The following is a 4,970-nucleotide window of genomic DNA, read 5'->3' on the forward strand; positions in this document are numbered from 1 at the left end:
CCACTCATTTGCCCACATTTTACCTTTGATAGTACTGGGACAAGGAAGGGGCGACCCTGGTGGCGTGGGCGATTTCGGGGGATCTTGGGCAAAACCAGGACTTTCGGGAGAGGCTTAGAAATTCATCAGAGAATCCTGGGCTCCCAAAACCAAGAAGGCCTACAGAGGTGCTTGGGATAAGTGGAGTAAATGGTGCATGGAGAGGGAAATACATCCTGTTCAAACAGATGTAGTCGATGTGGTGAAATTCCTGGTCAATCAGGCAGCTCAGGGTAGAGTATACTGGACTATTTACACATATCGTTCAGCGATTTCGGTAGGGCATGAAAACGTAGAAAGTCACCCCTTGGGCGAACATCCACTGGCGTGTAGAGTACTCAAAGGAATAAAAAGTATGATACCACCGGCTCTGAGATATCACCGTCTTTGGGACGTTAGTGGGGTGTTGAGATTGTTTGAGTCCTGGCCGGATAATGGCGGTCTGTCCAGGAAGGCTCTGTGGGCTAATCTGACTACCCTGCTCTGCTTAATATCGTGCAAAAGGGTCTCGGACATCAGGGCTCAGGAAGTGGACTGGAAATTGTTTTCGCCGACAGGCGTTCCCTTTCATATAACAAAGAGAACTAACACAGGGATCAGGACAGTCGATTATGCAGCATTTCCAGAAGGGCCCAAATTATGTCCAGTCAGTGGTTTGAAGCTGTATGAAAGTAACTCAACACAGTTCAGGTCCACAGTGGAATCACAATTGTGATAAGGAAACCCTTTATGGCAGTTTGGACAGCTACCTTGGCAAGATGGGTGAAGTGGTGCATGAGCCAAGCTGGCGTAGGTACAAGTCATTTCGGAGCACATTCGGTTAGGGGTGCCATGGCATCCACAGCATTCAGAATGGGGGCATGCCTAGCGGACATTTTGAAGGCAGGGGTTTGGTCCAACAAGTCGACTTTTAAGAACTTTTATTTTAGACCAATCGGCCAGGTGACTACGTTGGTAGTGAGTAAGCTTGGAACAAGCATAATCCGAGCCTACCCGTCTTGACATAGAATACTGATTTTCAATACATTTGTAATAGAAAGTCATGATTCTATTAAAGATACTGAGGCAAAGGATTATCCCACCCTATCAATTGCGTAAATAGACTGGAATGACTGTGATCGGAATTACTGATTATAAGGAAGTTTGGAATTTAATTTCTGACATGTTCTTTTGCGATTGCCCACCCAGTTTATAGTGGAGTTTTTCATTGGTGCTGTTTGTGAATTGGCAGGTACAGAACCCAAGACGTCAAGTACATGAGGAGTAAAAGAGACGTGGTGGAGGTTTCCAGCGTTAACTGGTTGGGACGCAGTTATGGATCAGCGAAAGAAAGAGGCCGAAGGAAGGCAGACGATGTTATACTGGACTTTAGTGTATGATTGGTTACAAGAAGTCACATAAAAGAAGAACCAATTAAATACAAACTCATATATCGCTAAAATTCATGGGATTTGTAGTTTTAGCTGTTTCTTTTTATGGTTGTGTTTTTTAAAGTTGTTGGCTGCTCGAGAAGTAAAGAGTTGAGCATAATCTTTCGCCTCCATGACTTTAATAGAATCATGTCTTTCTATTACGAATGCATTGAAAATCTGTATTTATTGTGTAATTCGTGCAGATTTCAAGCCATCCCGCAAAAAACATAGTGGTATTTCAGTCCTGCGTTTTCATAGTGTTTACAAGCCTGTCACTTACCTGCCATGACTCCACTATTACTCTATCCCCCCAACCCCCAATCCACCCATTACTCTCCAAACATTCACCTCTCGGTCTAACATTTGTAAACAATACAAGATAGAAAAGCATACTTATTCTGACATCAAGTGTTTAAAACAATGCACCTTCAAACACTGACTACATTTAATAAAAATTGCAATAACATATTTGATATTAAGCTGTGGTGGATATATAGATGATCTGCTGTGTATTTCTGCGATTTTTTAAATACGAAAACTTTCACATTACAAAAAAAAAAAGCCACTTAGAAATGCGGGGGGTTCAACCCGCGACCTCATTGCCACAAGTCATGCCCTCCACCTCCGAGCAACATCCGCGAAGCACAATAGTGCCTTCCTGAATAAAGGATTAATGCATGATCCGTGGAACCAGGCTACGTAGCTCTCTGTGTTTAACCCATTCCTTTTTTGCTCATTTCACCCACACTGGAATCGTGGCTTGTAAGGTATGTATTACAATACAACAAACATTGGGATTGCTTGGTTCTTTCTCAGTTGCTCTTTTCCCAGTACATAAATGCAGAATGCTAACTCTTTTACGCGGGACCGAGCCTCATCCATTGAGACCGCAGGCAGCTTGCCTGCGCTGGGAACGTGTTTTTTCTGTTTAATCTGCGATGTTTTTCATGAAATAAGCATACAAAATAACGTGTTCGTATTTATAGGGGGTACTTCATTTCCAGAGAACAGGGTTTTTTTTATCAATAGGAGCCCAGCTGTATTTCTGCACGAGTTACTGGCGACCTCCCTACACATAATACAAAATGGCTGCCACGTCCACAGGAAACACATCATGTCTCTTCTGATTCTCTCGGTACTTCTACTACCCCAGCACCCCTCCCTCCACGTAAAGCACCCTGTTCTGTTGGTATAAGAATTTGGTAATTCTTAAAATGCTACCAAAAAAAAAAATGTCCTTCGAGCCGGATTTGAACCAGCGACCTAAGGATATCTGAATTTCCACTACAGTCCTCCGCTCTACCAACTGAGCTATCGAAGGCTCCTGGCTTTGTATGCTATCAATAGCATATTTTTGTATCTCATCACAGAATGTTGTTTCTTCTGTTTTATAAATCTATTTCTCAAAGCAATATACAGTAAAATGTACCTCTAAACAAATCACTGGCCCTTTCTATATTTGGTAAGTGAAAAAGGGAAACATTTTAAGAGAAAATTGAGAGTGAAAGTGACTAAGATACATCCTGCAAATATAGCTGTATACTGCTGTCTTCAGATTTCTTGTATTGCCTATGTTTCTATTAAATTGGCATAATGAAGTAACAGTTGATACAGATGGGGCTTAATAGCCGCCGATTAACAGACTCGCCAGCCAGCAAGCTGCTGAAACACTAAAGGCCCACTGCAAAGCTATACAATGTTGAATGTAAATCTTACGTAATTTGAGTTCATAATATATTCTGAACCATTGTACCTGCGTAGTACAAAAAGGACGCACAGTCGGAGAGGAGATTGCAACAACTATCTTTTTAACTGCTAACATTGAACTGGCTTCCTTTCGCCAGTCCTCCTCTCACTAACCCAATGTCACACTTAACACGCCCCCAACAGGGGGCCTTGGGCTTAAAAGCACAGGGGATCGTAACACCACCCCTGGACAAATGTTCAAAACTCTGAATCAGCATTCTTCGACCCAGCGGCTTCCTTGTTACTTGTTGGGGTCTGGTGCCCATTTCACTGGTGCCACTACCTCCTAGCGGGTTACCCAACAGTCCACCTCGAGCTGCACCTCCACTGGGCGGGACCCAAAGGTTGTCCCGAGGCTCCCGGTGCTGCAGATCTGGTTCTAGTTCCGGCGGAGGTGATTCACAGTCCTCTCTCTCGACCAGGTGTTTGAACAAAGAGCTGTTTCTCGTGATCTCCTTGTCTTCGACCAACCTAATCCTCCTCTGGCTTTATGGTCTATTGTAGAACCTCTCCACTCATTTGCCCACATTTTACCTTTGATAGTACTGGGACAAGGAAGGGGCGACCCTGGTGGCGTGGGCGATTTCGGGGGATCTTGGGCAAAACCAGGACTTTCGGGAGAGGCTTAGAAATTCATCAGAGAATCCTGGGCTCCCAAAACCAAGAAGGCCTACAGAGGTGCTTGGGATAAGTGGAGTAAATGGTGCATGGAGAGGGAAATACATCCTGTTCAAACAGATGTAGTCGATGTGGTGAAATTCCTGGTCAATCAGGCAGCTCAGGGTAGAGTATACTGGACTATTTACACATATCGTTCAGCGATTTCGGTAGGGCATGAAAACGTAGAAAGTCACCCCTTGGGCGAACATCCACTGGCGTGTAGAGTACTCAAAGGAATAAAAAGTATGATACCACCGGCTCTGAGATATCACCGTCTTTGGGACGTTAGTGGGGTGTTGAGATTGTTTGAGTCCTGGCCGGATAATGGCGGTCTGTCCAGGAAGGCTCTGTGGGCTAATCTGACTACCCTGCTCTGCTTAATATCGTGCAAAAGGGTCTCGGACATCAGGGCTCAGGAAGTGGACTGGAAATTGTTTTCGCCGACAGGCGTTCCCTTTCATATAACAAAGAGAACTAACACAGGGATCAGGACAGTCTATTATGCAGCATTTCCAGAAGGGCCCAAATTATGTCCAGTCAGTGGTTTGAAGATGTATGAAAGTAACTCAACACAGTTCAGGTCCACAGTGGAATCACAATTGTGATAAGGAAACCCTTTATGGCAGTTTGGACAGCTACCTTGGCAAGATGGGTGAAGTGGTGCATGAGCCAAGCTGGCGTAGGTACAAGTCATTTCGGAGCACATTCGGTTAGGGGTGCCATGGCATCCACAGCATTCAGAATGGGGGCATGCCTAGCGGACATTTTGAAGGCAGGGGTTTGGTCCAACAAGTCGACTTTTAAGAACTTTTATTTTAGACCAATCGGCCAGGTGACTACGTTGGTAGTGAGTAAGCTTGGAACAAGCATAATCCGAGCCTACCCGTCTTGACATAGAATACTGATTTTCAATACATTTGTAATAGAAAGTCATGATTCTATTAAAGATACTGAGACAAAGGATTATCCCACCCTATCAATTGCGTAAATAGACTGGAATGACTGTGATCGGAATTACTGATTATAAGGAAGTTTGGAATTTAATTTCTGACATGTTCTTTTGCGATTGCCCACCCAGTTTATAGTGGAGTTTTTCATCGGTGCTGTTTGTGA

At 44.0% G+C, this 4,970-nt stretch overlaps 1 non-coding gene across 1 annotated transcript; it reads right to left on the minus strand.

Annotated features, from left to right (window-relative positions):
- Window positions 1–2,686: 2,686 nt before the first annotated feature.
- Window positions 2,687–2,772, minus strand: TRNAY-GUA (transfer RNA tyrosine (anticodon GUA)). The gene is given in 2 exon segments: window positions 2,687–2,722; window positions 2,736–2,772. It is a non-coding gene; the product is annotated as a tRNA-Tyr (tRNA).
- Between the last annotated feature and the right edge of the window lie 2,198 nt (window positions 2,773–4,970).

This window comes from Ambystoma mexicanum (assembly GCF_040938575.1).
Source record: "Ambystoma mexicanum isolate Mex_15411 chromosome 12 unlocalized genomic scaffold, UKY_AmexF1_1 Mex_chr12_unloc.2, whole genome shotgun sequence".
Lineage (NCBI taxonomy): Eukaryota > Metazoa > Chordata > Amphibia > Caudata > Ambystomatidae > Ambystoma > Ambystoma mexicanum.